The sequence below is a fragment of the Chlamydotis macqueenii genome, chromosome Z (genome assembly GCF_036417535.1).
Source record: "Chlamydotis macqueenii isolate bChlMac1 chromosome Z, bChlMac1.mat, whole genome shotgun sequence".
NCBI classification, from domain to species: Eukaryota; Metazoa; Chordata; class Aves; order Otidiformes; family Otididae; genus Chlamydotis; species Chlamydotis macqueenii.
In genome coordinates, this window is record NC_141593.1 from 76,787,697 (window position 1) to 76,803,626 (window position 15,930).

The following is a 15,930-nucleotide window of genomic DNA, read 5'->3' on the forward strand; positions in this document are numbered from 1 at the left end:
TAGTATTACAGCTATTTCTTTTCTTCCTAAAAAGGAAATGCAGCAGTGTGATAATTTACCAAAGGCTGAATCTTCTGTCCTATTAGAAGCCAATTTGCAACCCCATACAGGAGAGCCTCAGTTACCTTCAGGTAAAATTTCCTTGTGAAAGTAAAAATACATGGATGTTCTGTAAAGTAAACAAACAGACTTTTCCTTGATTCTCACTGAAAATTAATACATCTAAAGATCATGGTGAAATGCTAATCCCAAAACAGTCAATAGCAAAATATCAATGACTACTAATGGATATGAACATTCCTTGTGTACCTATCCAAGTTGAACTCAACACCTTGAAGTCCAAAAAGAAAGAGGTACGGAGAGTTCCATAATATTCAGACAACCCTAATTTTGCCTTCCTTATCCAACTATGATATGGGAAAGATGTGATATGCTAATCAATCAACACTGGCATCATCAGCCTTGTCCCTACAATAATGTCAATCATGAAGCAATCTGTGGTGGTCGCACTCCTTCTCTCTTGCTTGTATGCAGCCGAAGTCAGTAACTTTTGCAGCAAACGAAGCTTAGCAAAGAGCTGTCATACTGTGAGAATCGCGTGAAGATGCAGACAGATGTGTGATAAAAGGAGATGAATGGAAATACTAGAGGGTAAACAACTGGGACAATGTAAACAATACATTAAACTACGCTACCTCCTCCAAGGGAACCTTCTCTCTGCTCCCATGTTAGTGGAGTGACTCAGTCACTCCCAACTATTTGGGATAGCAGCCCCACTGCAGGAATAGGGAGTCAGAGACAGATCAGGTGTCTCCTGTCCAAATACTTTAATCCCTTTATTGGTTACAGTGTGGTCTCAAGATTTTCTCTCACTTGGTAATATAATCTAGCTTCTATTAAGGATGCAAGATGATCAAACTTCAGAGTTTTGATTTTTTACTGTGTAGACAATGGAAAAGTGGAGAAAGACAGAATTCTACTGCTGTTTTTTGAGAAAGTCTAGCTATTTCTCTGCTACTTATCTGAAATAGTTAGGCTTCAAATATTTTTCTTCTTGAGGCAAAATAAATTTCAGCATAGTTTTACCACAGTTCTCTCTATAAGAAATTAATATAGACTCTTACACCTTTAGAATAACAATGGGTATTTTAGAGGTTTAGACCCATTGAGAGAAGAGAAGCTGCCTATAAAAGATCAGATTTCTTACAGGATCTTTCTCACGTATATCAGGAAAACTCAGGAACATTTACATGTGCAACGAGGAGAATGGACTCACACCAATAATTTAGACAGGTATAAATCAGAAGAGATTCAGGTCTTTTTACAACCTTGGGTAACCTTCTTTTCTCCCACTTCAGGTTTCCCAGAAAACAAAAACAAACAGCACATTATATTTGTAAGAGGACAGCTCCAGCAACTAGTAGCAGCCCCCTAACTACATTTGAAAATGTAGGATAGTAACCAGTTAGATATAAATGTTTCTGGAAGTCACTCCCTATCTGAATTTAATATTAATAAACAGTTAAGTAAAACAATTTTTCCATACATTTACAAATTTATTAGTAATACATAAAACATAATCTCAAAAAAAATAAATTAGAAAGCACAATCAAGCAGAAACCTGCCATTGATTATTTGCCTTTTGCATATACTGACTAGTAGTATCTTCACATTTCACTGTTTAAGAAAAGGAAGATATAATGCAATATCAAACAAATTTTCTTTGATCCAGTTATTCATATACCTAATATTCTTTCAGCTTCATTTGCAATTTTTCTTTTTCCAGATAATAACCCTGATGAGGTTTTTGTGGATTTTCTAAATTTCTAAGTTTCTAAAGTTTTTTTTTTTTTTCCTGTTTACTCAGAAAGAGTCGTTTCTAATGAAACCATGACTTTAACCACTGGATATTATATTCCCACACTGCCTCCTTTCCATACCCCAGCCTTCATCTCTAACACACAACAAATCAACCACTGCACCTCAAGAAGCAAAATGATGACAAAAGTAATCTGCCAAAGAGTTTAGTACTATAGTTGAAACTCAAACTTCAAAAAAAGACAACTCTGAATGAAGGGAACATTTGGCCGGATAATCATAGAAATAAAACAAAAATAATTTACTTTTAGAACATTAATTTAATATACATGCTGTTTAACCTGTGTTCTTTGAGTAAAGAGGTAAAAGGAGGTTAAAAACCTGCCTTTTTTTTCTTCTATGTACCAGCCTGCTCTATACCCTTATCTGCGTATCTGTACATATAAACTATACAATATTATCTACTTCTTCGTTTTAACAGTCAGAATCTTTCCTTTTAGAGGCTTTCTTGATCACTATCCATACTCTAAGTTACAAACCGGGCTTTGGCTTTAAGCAGTATAGAGCTTGATATAACACAGGTAATAAAAGCAGGATACTGTGTTTTGCAATTAGGTGTACATATTCTGTCAATGTTTGCTGGAAAATCCCAATGAAGGAGGAAAATAAATACTTTCACATCCCTGCGGCTTGTTTACATACAAAATCCCCATGGGCCTAAGGCCACACCTGCGGTAGCATATGGATACACCTGGAAGTAATCGGCCCTTTGTGTCTGGGTTCTTTTACGTGTTTTAAATTTTTCAAGTGAGAGTTTAGCAAAACTCAAAATATCACAACTGTGCAATGAGTATAATGAAGCAGGTGCTGAAATCTTTCTTACTTAATGTACTTCAGTAAGAAGCAAAGTTCCCCACATGAAATGTGAACTAGATCTTTGAGCACTAAAAGCATTTTCAAGGGTATTTTTCTGCAGCAATTGTGAAGAAAAACAGCTTAGGAAGCTCTGCTTTGTGAATTTAGATCTAGGACAGAATGTTATATATTCTAACTACATGAGTGACTGTGTTTCTAAACAAACAAAGAGGTGAGAGTTACCAGGATAAGAACAAGAGTTTAACATACCTTTTTTAAAAAGGTAAAAGCTTATTCAGTTATAAAGGATCCCTTATCATTATCTAGATTAAGTGGAAAATATCAAGGATGATAGAAGACCAACAGTATTCTGAAGGATTTACCGCATTAATGCATGGTGAAGACTTTGCAAGAAGAAGATACTTGCATAGAAATCTGAGGAAACTACTTACAGGAAAAAAAAAAAAGAAAAAAAAAGAGACTGACCGGTTATACCAGCCCTACTTAAATTTAAGGTGTTTTTGAGAGTAACACTCGGCAGCTGTCCATGGAACGTTCACCTCAGCTCAGAGGATGCCCCTGGGCCCAGCAACTTCCATGGGACCTAATTCACCCAGCCACCCATGTCAAGGGTTTGGTTGCGATGTTCACAAGCAGATCCAAGGATGCCCGTCATCCTCATGGCATGAAGCATTTCATGAAACTTGGGTAAGGTGCCGTTTAACACCTAGAGGTAATGGAATCTGCCTCAAAGAGGTTTTGGATTTCAATGGGGAATATTTCTGGGGCTAGAATAAACAAAGAACACCAAATTACTCAGCTAAAACTGCATGTAAAATGAAGACAGTAGTCTAACATAAATTTATTTAAATGTGATGCTACAAGAAAGAGACTATGTCTACACAATATATGGTGGATGATGCAAAGTCATTTGATATTGCCAAAAGCTCAGCTAGAGCAGAGGCATAGCAGTCAACTCAAGTTAATAGACAGTGCCGAGGGACAAGATACCATACCTTAGTCGGTGCCCTATACACTGCTGGCTGAATTCCTGCACTGCCAGTCACTCGCTGCCTTCTATACTACACCATATAGCCAGAACTTAGTAAAAAGTGCAGTGTATGCCCAAGAGCTGGGGAATAAAATTGACTCTGCCAGTTTAAAAAGTTCCCAGCAGTCATTGAAATTTGTTTTTATCTCATTCTTTTCAACCACCACAATCATTCTGACTCCATGATTACACTACTTTTATCATCACAGCAGGTTACAGAGTCATAACCTCTTTCAACAGGAGGGGAAAAAGTAACCAACATGCTTTGTTTCTTGCTCTCAGCACTGGTTCTGTAGGAGTAATTATCTATTAAACAATTTTCACTGGTGTACAAATGTTTTTAACTGCAATGACTCACACAAATCTGTTTTAGGATGCTAAATGATTCAGTTGTCTACAGCAATGAAGATGTAGCCAATCAAGATTTTACTGGAACTCGAAAAAAATCTATATCAGAAAGGAAACAAGAAAAAAGAAAAAGAGTATTTTCCCAAGAGAAAGTGGCAGTACGAACACGGCAATTTCATGAGTTCCTGTAGATTGTACAGCGCATCATTTTCAAAGGCTATTCAGAACCAATCCTGCAAATCTGCATGGTATGTGTGCAGCTTCACTTTCAGGTGTGAGTAAATGTAGGACCACAAGACTGGAGGGAATTGCTTCATGTTTGTTTTTCATAAACAGTCCAAAGAGCTCCACAAAACAAAGATGAAAAATATTTTTTCATGTCCCAGCTTGCCTAAAAACCTTAGAACTGTAGAAAAAGACTGAATTCACAGTCAATGTAACAGAACAGCAGAGATTAGGGATAGCACCAGTAGAAGACGTTCATATTCCTCAATTTGTGATCAAATATTAGTATATTCAGTGTGCAGAAGCTATGTACTTGACCAAAAAGACAAAAAAGTCAGTTGCATCCATCTCATCTACATTATTACACAGAGGAGAGATGAGAAGGTGGAATGACTTTAGGAAGACACCATATGTGATGTTCCTGGCCAGAATACATAACCATATTCCTCTCATTTGTTATTGCATTATTAGCAGTAACAACACTAACACTTCACACAGAACAGGTTTATCTGAATTACACTTTAAGAGCAAGCTTCCAAGAAATGCTCAGGTTAAAGCTTTCACAAAACGTTGGGTCTTTGAGACTGTAAATGTATTTTTACATGAGCCATCGTTCATAAACAGAAATGCAGTTTGTGGAAAACTATGGTGTTTACCTGTTTCAGTTATGAGATACAATACCATTGCTATAAATAGTTCTTTTCTGGCACAAATACTCACTATTCCTCATGTAAAGATAGGGTTGACTATGGGATCAAGGTTATACTGGCATTCAAAAATTTATTACAGCAACCCTTCCCTGCTGATTTCATCAGTTTTTGACGGATTGAAATTTAATTTTTTTTTGTCTTTTTTTTCTAAAGACATAATTCTGATAAAGCTAGATAGAAAGCACCCAGAGAAACATTTTCTGATGAAAAATAGAGACACTTGCCAATGGAAATGTTGGTAATAAACTCAGGAAAGGAGTAACCTGACATGATTCCCTCAATACTGGGAGATTTAGTGAGCATGAAAGCTCCCTCCCATGTTTTCTTTTCCACCTTCAAGCACTAGAGACCTAGAACAGGATTGAACATTGCTGTTTCACCCTGATGTCACGTCAAGAGCAAAGGGCTGCAGAGCAGGAGGTGGCGTGTGATCAGGTTCAGGAAGGTCGGAGCGGGTCAGCTACTATTATCTTCCCTTTCGCAAAGCATCACTGGCACTTGGATGTAAGGTGCTCACATATCTTGCCTGTCTCTGGCTTTTTGTTACTCTCCTAATCAGCACCATCAGCAGAGCTTCTCCAGGTTTAGCTGAGGGCATTAATGCAGTCAGCATAGCAGCAGTGATATGTGTTTCAACTAGCATCTACTTCAGGTAACACAGTGATTTATACACAGTAGCGCTCCAGCTGTTGCTGCTGTTCTGGAAGAGTGTTTATTACATGGAGAAAAGCCAACATATTTTATCCTATAATTGTGATAGTCTAGGAGAAACAACACAGTCATTTGCTATAGGTCACTTTGCAAATAGTAATTCCTAACACGATTGTGGGGTCATACCTTGCAGATAAACCAACTAAATACTCAGTTATTTCTGATCCCAGACCCTTTTTGTTTCACTTTCATGGATGCAGGCCCACCAAAGTCTCTTCACAATTTTGCTATTAAATCCTCTGCAAACTCACCCTCCTGGTACTGTTGCTTCAGAGTGCCTCACCAATCTATCGTACCTTGTGGTAACAACAAACATCTCACAGGTCTTCCCTGTACTCACAGCTTAGCCCCAGCCAACCACTTAAAAGCAACTCATCACCTTTGCTATCTTTAATTAGACTATTCATATGCTTCAAGTTAGGCATGCTGAATCAAAGACACAACTCGGCCCACTAATTTAATTTGACTTTCTGTAAAAAGATTAGAATATAGGTTAAAGATTAGAGCATAGGTTAAACCCTACTTCTATAGAAAACATAAATACAGGGATTGTTTGGCCCATGTAATGCTAACATGGAGGAGTACGTGTTACGAATGTTACCAAAAGGCCTCACTTCCTTTACTTTTACTTGAGAACTTTCACTTTATGCCTCAGAGAGTATACATAATTAGACAGACTAAAAACTTGCTTGGTCTGTTTCTTCTTATTATTAAGTCATTATTTTAGTCCCAAATGTAGTTGTTATGAAAGCCATTAACTGGATGATATGAATTATTCAAATACTGGCATGTTTAGACTGTCATCTCAAGAAGAGGCCTATAATCAACCTCTTATTATTCAGAGGTTTGCAGTCCTGTAAAATTTCATCTCATTTACAAAGTATTGATTAAATGGGTATTAACTACCTGCAATTTAAGGTTAGCTAAGAAAGAAGGTTGTTCACTGCTATTATTAATTCCTTCATATACCTTGAACTTCTGAACACTCTTCCTGTTTTTGGCATGCTAATGCCTCCCAGAAAGAACTTCCCCAAAATATCCAGAATACTTCTTAAAGTACCAGTCAAATAATGTGTAAATAAAAATGTCAAAGAAAATATCTATATGTATTTCCACTTGTAAAATAGCTTTGATCGATAGCCCGTAGAGGTTAGAAGACAGGATGATAGACTCAGGTCGTAGAAACAAACATGCACTTTCCTTTTAATCCTACATGAAAACTCTCTTCTTTAGGGAAAAGCAGTACATTCAAAAGGTATCATTAAAATCACCATGAAAATACATCCAGGGAAAAATCTTAATGTGCTCATTGCAAGTATCAGAGGTACTTTTTATTGCATCCTTTACATTTGTTTTTAAGGCACTTTGGTAGATGCACTCTAGTAAAAACTCTGATAACTAGTACAACCTGCCCTGTCCCAACAAGGACAACTGGGAAGATTTCCCATTTTGACTTCAGTGAGCTTTGTATAGGTGCTACATCTTCTCAGACCAAGAAATGTTAAATAAGAAGGATATGTGCTAGAAAACGCCAAGTCTGTTGCACAAAGAAAATATCTTCATTAGCTTTGAATATTAAAGTTGAACCTGGAATTAAACTCATCCATTGGAAGATGAAAGCTAAAGCAAAAACTGAAATAGTGGGGAACACATAGGAGATTAGACTTACCTGGCCCTGTGAGATCCCTACTGTGGTTTTGTGACCACTGCACATTCCTAGCTTATTTTAACACACGAGGAAAGTAAAGCTACTTAGTTCCTCCATCAGAATAAACCCAGCAAATGGTAATAGTGCTATCAAATGGTGCACAAACAACCTGTGGAAAAAGCACTTCTTAACCATAGTTCACTACCTTGTCTTTCTTTCTATGCAGCTTATCTACAGAAATTATACTCATTATGGATTAAAAGAAGGGGACGAGTTCACGTGCAGGGTGGTTCCACAGGGCACTATCATCATGGGCTGTGCAATGGGCAAACTTCCTTTCCTATGTGATTTTGGCTATGTCAGCCTTGGGAGATGCTGCAAATCCCACAATTCAAACTAGGTCTGGATTTATCGCAAGGAGTCCACAACGCACAAGCAACACGGTGGATCGGTGTTTGCAGACTCCTCCTCAGTAGCCACTTCTCATGCTACCACACTTTAGCTCCCCTTCCTCAGCCAGTAATAAAACGCAGATCAGTAATGAAACACAGATCATAAAATGCACATTTTCCCTCCCTTTCTTCCTTGGTCAAGATAATCCTAATCATCATGTATCTACGTAAAGCTTTATTTTCCAATGAGCCTGGCAGCCACAGCTGGCTTTATGCTGCCTATTGTGCTGACCATACCGTCCTTCTGCTCTTCCTATGTACCTGTAAATACCTCGCCTAGTTAGTGCAGAGTCTTTTTAGTTGTCAGTTTCTGAAGAACCCAAAGGACACTGAAGTTCCAGCTGCAACTAAGACTTCTGACTGAGCTAGTAATGCTGCTGATAATTAGGGCTAGACTAATTATCAGCACAGCTAGACTGTGTTCATGTAATGATAAAATTTGTGGGAGAAAGACAAATGGGAAAATAGGAGTATGTGAAAGCAATCCTTCCATGTATTCTCATCTTTGAGAATAATCTGTTAGTTGCTATGAGACTGCCTGTGTAGGGAGAGAGGCCAAGGTTTTAGACGGACACAAGTGGAAGGAAGAAGCAGATTACTAAGCACACAGCGGAGAGACGGCTTTGTGACTGCTGAAAAGACTATGCCACTCAAATGATTTCTTCACCCACAGGTGCTCTTACAGAAAATGAAAACATGGCTTAAATGATTAATCCCTCCTGAACCTTAAGAAATTGGCTCAGTATTGGTTGAATCACAAGAAATACACTCATAATGTTTTTCATTATGTCTTGAAATTCATCAATAGACAAAAAAAAAGTTGATATATGAACACAAAAACCTACCCTTTACTGAGACTTTCCAATAATTTTAATTATCTCTCAATTTTTCATCAGAATACTTTTTCCTTCTACAAAAGCTGAGAGACAATAGATTAGATTAAAAACATCAAAAGTTTCTTGGTTTTGCAACGGACAAAGAAAAAACCCTCAAAATCTGAAAGACTCCAGACTTGAACAATGTCTCTTTATCTTAACCACTCATGGAATAAGAAGGTTTTAACAGTGCAAGAGTAAAATACATTCCTACTTTTCAGCTCACAGAATTGATATTCCACTGAAACTAAAAAGACTTTGAGATGACAAGCACACGTCATCATTTCCAGGGGAGGTCAAGGAGTGCGAGTTTACTTTAGCCATTGTTTTCTGCTGTGCTATCATGGTGCTGTTTACTTCTCACGCTTCCAACAGCCTAAATAAATCAGTAATTCTGAGAATTACTCCAGAGAACTGCAGAGAAATATGGAGGTGCAGCCAGGGACCACATGCTTGCTTCTCCACAGCTAGAGCTGTACCAAGGCTTTGCCTCTATTTTCACCCTGGAGATTGCTCTGCACTTCTGTCACCTACCCACACACATATGAACTCAGCATATATGTACTGCTCTGGGGCCATCAACACAGAGGTAAGTGTGTATACATGCCTCTGCATCATATATAAAAAAAAAAATCTGCTTTTTCTTGAACTTTGTTTCCTGAATCTTAGCTGTAATGAAGTAACTTGAAACAGCTTTTTTTTTTTTTTTCTAGAAGTCAAGCCTAGCAGAAGAGTAAAAATAAGGGAGATTGCCTTGCTGGTTTTGAAAGTGTTCACAACATAAAATATGACTTGTTTGACTATCACACATCAGCATAGCATCATCTTACAGATTTAGATGCTATCCTCCCCACAGAGGGACTACGATGCCCAGACATCACTCCATTACAGTTGGCGAGCCACCACATAGGTGCTGGGGCATCTCCACATGCAGCATATTATTGGTGTAAGAAACCAGATGGACACACATTTCCTCATTTCAGTGTGTCACTTCTTACTGGTTTCATTACTTTTAATATCAGGATGATAAATGTGAAAAACTATTAAGTCAAAATAGATGGTGTTACAGATGCATGAAACAGAGCATGCAAAAGTACTGTTACTTCAGTCTTCAACTATATTAGGTGGAGTAATTAAGGCAAGCTGGCACACAGGCTGACAGAACATGTTACGGATAGTGTTTATAACAGCATCAAATTTCTGTTGCCATGGGGACGCTAACTCCAAACCGACTGCTTTTGTGTATCCGAAACTTCCATCAAAAGTTGTTTGAATATATCTGTGTGTGGGTGTTTGTGTCTACAAAGAATACAACGAGGAGATATAAGGTGATATCAAATAGATACCAAGTTATGGGACACAAGGGAGTATCTAGATGATTACACTAAGAAATAGGCTCGCAGTCATTTGCTTTCTTGTCTGTTTTGAGTACATAAACTACATTTTTAGCCTGTAAGCTAAATGTATAGATGTTGAGGGAGATGTATCGCTAGCAGATATTCATATTGAGTTCACTGAAGTCAGTGAATTTATGGCAGACTTTGGCTACCTGAAGATCTCTTCTAATCCTGCAGTTTAAAGGTACTACACGGGATAGTTTTGAGAATTCAACTCCACTTTCGTTCTCCCCTGCCAAGGGCTTTCAGGTAGTTACTGCCACTTTCCAATCCGCCAAGGAAATCCTTCTATGATATTAAGTCAAATTTTGGATTACTGACAGAAAACACAGAGCTTCAGTAGTTTTTTTCAGCATTTAACTTAGCAGATTAATTCTTCCTATATGGTTTGAGTCACCTTATGTGATGACTCTGATATTGTATTTCATAAGGTTCACTTGGCCACACTATATTAAGCTGAGGGCTATATTAAGTAATATTAAATATTTAATCTATGATGACAGGTATTTTTGGAAGCTGATACAACGGTACTTATGAATGAGGAAATGAACTTTGACAAAACGAATGGTTTGGCAGATGGTAGTTTGCTTAGAGCTCTTACTAACAGATGTTTGAATGAATGTTCTGCAAGACCTCTGTGCATTTTGGGTTTTAACATTTTATTAGCAAATAGTTATCACCTGGTGTATACTTGCTCTTTGGAAGTTCTTGATGTGGAAGCTGCTAATTTTTTTTCCTTATCTTTCCTGGAGGAAAAAACCCAAAAGTTTATTGATTCCTGCTTGGGGATAAGAATGATGGAACTCAGAAAGTATTAATTGTATGTACATTTTTTGTGTGTCACAGCAGTTACGATTAGGTTTGTGAGATTCACAGACACACAATTAACTACACCAGTATTAGGGACTGCAAGCCCCCAAAATGTGAGGCGAAACCAGAGACGGGACTGAAACCACAGGTGGAGTGGGAGACACTTGTCTAAAAACCAAATTAAGCCACAAACAAAAACATACATTCTACATACCAGAAACAACATTCCAATATATTTAGACTTTAAGAATCCCCAAAAATACATTCTCAATAATCACTAAAAAAAGAGTAGTGGCTTCTGGAGCAGGAACTAGAATTTAGATTCTCTCAAACAAGTAATTCTAATCACTGTGCTGCACAATGCTTGTCTTACTCCACTGATTTTAAACTATCTTAATGTAAATACCATATCCAAGAACACATTAATACACTGTTTAATCCTCAGACATATTTTTAGTGAATGCTGTGTATTGGCAGTATTTAAGGAAGACCCTTGTGCTCCGTTTTCTCTGGATGAACATTGCCATCACCCATGCAGCACGCTGGCTCTGTGCACACCCTCTAAGGCACTGGACATTTCCAGACAGTTCAAGAGATGCCCAATATATTGGTTCCTGATTAACCACTCTGATTTCTACTCTGGGAATAAGCTTTATAGGACCAACATTTTTGTGGCTCTAACTGTACTTAGTTGACCTTAAAATTCTAAATTACACAGGGGCTTTTTCATAACAGGTCACCTTCTTTATTAAGAGTATCTAGAAGAAGACTATTTACTGAGAGTTTCAAGAAATATAAGGAACAAACTTTCTTAAAACTGTGTAAAGTTACTAATGTAGAAAAAAAAAGTATTATTTGAAACAGATGCACAGAGAAGGTAGAAGTAAATAAATTCAACATATTATATTTTGGACTAGAATACTAATATATTCAAATTACCAGTTAGAAGTTGGGTCCCTTTTCCATGAAACTGTTGTATCTCACAGTATGGAGTTTCATTTGAACTTTAGCATATAGTTTCAGAAAAGCCATTTAGAGAAGAAATTAAAAAATTAGAAAATTAGAGGAGAATCGGGATGCTCTTTTCATATACTTCTAATTAAGACTTTTAGCTTTTCCATTTGACATTCTAAAATTGACCTCAAAAAGAATAAAAATATGAAATAGAGCTGGAAAGGATGAATTATTTGAAGAGGACGAACTCCAAAACGAAATATTTTGGATATTATTGTATGCAACAAAAACTAGGGGGAAAGAGCTCAACCTGAACCAACTTCATTTCTCATTTTTTGATTCTGCAACCACACTGAGCAGTCCAGCTGTTTTGTAAATGAATCCTCCTCCTTCTCACAATAATCAAATTAAATATCTGAACATTTTATTTAAAAATCAATTGGTAAACATACTGACATCTCCGGACAAACGGTTCCTGCTATTTTAACGAGGGGTAACAAAACAGCTTTTTTATTTTTCTATTTATTAACTTACATTTACATACAACTGCCTCCAGCAACAGTTCAGGTGTTGTTTTGTAGCTCCTACACTGTGGTATGATACAAAATAATTAGCTAATTTTCTTAGTATTCTCCAGATGTAATGTATTCTCAAATCTGCTCTTGGTGGCTGTGGGTTAATACTGACCTTGCAAAAGCAATGTCCACGTCCAAAAGGCCACAAAGCACTTAAAAAAGAGGTGATAGTCTCTTGCACATGATGAAAATTATTACATCATCAGGCAGAGATCCTCTTCACAACCACACTCAGGAGATGAGCAGAAATTAAGGATTCTCTTATTCTCAGATAGGATAGCTTAGTCACAGTGCAACAGCAGCAATTGCACAGGAACCAGCAGCACTGATTTTTTCCTCTCCCTGCTTAATCAACTAGCCACAAGCAGGACTGGGAAATCAACTTTATCCCATCATTTCCTTAATCAAAACTTTCCCTGAGCTCTTCCAACTCAAAACATCATCTTCGCCAACTGTACCGATCTTTGCTGAGTAATGGTTCCTATCAGTCTTCATTGCATACTCAGATTTTTGCTGTCTAGCCTTAAATCTGATACCTTTTACCCTATACCTTTTCTATGCCTTTACCCGTCTTCTCACTTTGTTCTAAGCACATAATGTATTTCCGAGGTTGATATTCTTTGGACTCCCTGGTACGCTGACCACCCAACACAGCCCAGACTGCCCTGCGATGCTGTGGCAGGAGCCACTGAAGCTCTGCTCCCTCTCCACTCCAGGATCCCTGATGTATGTCTGAACTATGTCTTACTGTTCTTGGGCAAATTAACATTTAGGAAGGATCATCTGTTGACCAAGAATCCATTGCGTGGGTATTATTTCCAGAGCAAAAAGCCCATTCATACTCCAAAAGTCTAAGGAAGGAAGGCTGTGATCTTCTGGAACTATACTCGCCCACCTTGCTCTCTAACTCCTGAGCATGGTTCCTCATCACGTATCCTTCTTCCAAGGTACTCATACATCTTAAATGCATGACTTAGGATTTTGGTACTGTGGGCTAGTCCTTACATTGCTAGTTATACCAAGTTATTCCACCTTGTCTTACAGTCCTCTTCATGACATTTCAGTTGATGCATTTTTTTTTTTGCGTATCTATCAAGTCTTTGTGTATTACAGGGATAATAACTGTGGTGATAAAAATATTTCATGGAAGCAAAAGGGAAACTAGCCATGAATAGGTGGAAAAGAGTTAAGAAATACTAAGTTTGGGTGGTGAAACTGGGAGAAGAAGAAATGTAAGGGAGTAGGTGTGGATCCCCAGGTTGGAAATCACTGGAGAGGAGTAACATTTCCAAGGTCATGCTCACAGGTCTGTGTTAGAGATTAGCAGTTGTTTTGACTTTGGACATGATAGAGAGAGAATAGAAACAACAGCCCTGCCCCTGGCCGTCTCTATTTTGATTCACACTGCCTTGACAAAATGCATATGAATAGAAAAACACAGATACATGCAAGGGAGGAGTAGAGACAATGCTAAATCAGAATAAAAAGAAACAGCATATTTTAGAGGCATAAATGCAAAAGGACAGAAGGGAAAAGAGAAACCTGTGCTCTCTTTAAAAAAGATTTAACAAAAAAGACTTATTATTGGAAAGGCAAAATGACCAGTTTGATTATATCTCAGGATCAATTAATGCAAAATAGAAGTGTGGGATTTTTTCTCATTGTATTTGGAAACATTAAAAGGCAGTGTCACTGCTAAGGTGGTAAGCAGCACACACAGGTGCTATGTTATCACAGCCGACCTATGAGGAGAAACAGAGATCAGCAGAACTTTAAAAGGCAGATACGACTTACTCTGACTTTAATTTGCTTTCAAAAACATGGTCACTGACCCTTTAAATCACAAGCCAATTACAAGCATTGTAGTGCCATTACTAATTACATGCTGAGAGTGTAAATTTAAAATGGCAATTTCAACTTTCAGTTCATTGGGAGAATGCAGGAAAATGAAATTGCATACTAATTAGTTCATGTGTGTCAGACACCTGAAAGATTAGAGAAAAAAAAACTCTGTACTTATTACCAGTGAGTTATAAGAAAAGCACTCAAACCTTTCATTTGCGAAGCTGCATATAAATAAAGAAATTAAATGACAAAGGAAATTGATAATAATGGAATAAGGCAAAAATAGCTACAGGCCTGTATATAATTATACTTTGGAGGACTTTGCTCATTATGCACAGCTTCCTTTAGAATTTATCTAGCATTAGAAACTATAAGAGGGTAACAGGCTACTGCTTCAGATTCACTGCGCTAAATGCTAATTTACATTTCCTAAAAGTGGTGTTGCTGGTTCCGCAGCTTTCAACTTAACCTCCTCCAAACATTCACACTGTTTTTCAGGAGCCATCTTCTGGACCAGCTGCTTCGTCACTCAGACCAACATGGAAAAGGTCCCATATGCAGACCCCTTACGTTAGGATCTGGGAATAAGCTGGTGACTTGATAAAGAAAAAACTCAGAGCAGGCTGCTGTTAGAGGGAGCATTTCTCCCACAAGACCAGAAGGAAGGCAGCGAGAAAGTTAGGACAAATCAGTGGGCTAACTTTTTGTAACCTTCCACAAATGCTTACGAAATATATCCCTGGCCACTACAGGAGCTGTGCAAAAAAAAAAAAAAAGATACAGGATCGCTGCTTCTCCTCTTCTCTCCACAGGAACTGTTCACCCATGTAAGGGTCAGGCAGTGTCTGTCCCTGAGAGTGCATTTCATGCTTGAAGAACAAGGCAGTGCTCTGATGTAAAGAACTACTATGCAGCGCATACAGTGTGAGTTTGCGGAGGTCTGAATCCTTGCCAAATCAAAACAAGGTTTCCGCGGAACACGAAAAAGCACTTTTCTCTACAAGTATCATCTCCTTGAAAAAATTTAGATTTTCTGTTCCCAAGCGTTCTGAGAAGAAAAGTCTTCAGAAAAGGAGAAAAAAAAATCCTCTCAAGAGTTAAATATCTGTTTTTAAATTACGAAGAGTGTTTTTATTTTTGCTCTAAACTAAAAAGAAAAATAAAATACTTGGCAAGTTTTGTGAAAATTATAGACCAAAGTTTATTTCAAAAGAAAAATGAGAAGAAAAAGAAGGGAATGCTAGGTGCTTAGTACACATTAATCATATCACTTAATTAGCTTTTAGAAAGTCCTTAACTATGGCTGTCAAAATTACAGAATAACCTGCATGGGATTGGCACTACCTAGATCAGATAATTAACTCCAAAAAGGAACAGATTGTCTAAACCTGATGCCATGTGCAGAGATTTGTAGAGACATATTCTCCGTTGCTCCAACCTTCCTTCCAGGTAATAGCAAAGGGAAGGTGGCTTTGCCAAGTACAAACGTGGACGCAACAGACCATTAGCCATCCCCTTCCAGTTTACTTCCCGGTAATGTCATGTCTAGGGGGCCAATGCTAAATGATTTTGATTTTTTTTTTCTCCAGTTCATTTAATAAAGCCCACACTCTAAAGCAGCCCAAAAGCTATTGTACACAGACTTTTTCATCATCC

At 37.7% G+C, this 15,930-nt stretch overlaps 1 protein-coding gene across 2 annotated transcripts in view; it reads right to left on the reverse strand.

The window, feature by feature from the left end:
- Positions 1 to 15,930, reverse strand: part of EDIL3 (EGF like and discoidin domains 3) — a 257,434-nt gene that overhangs the window by 58,012 nt on the left and 183,492 nt on the right. The window lies entirely within an intron of this gene.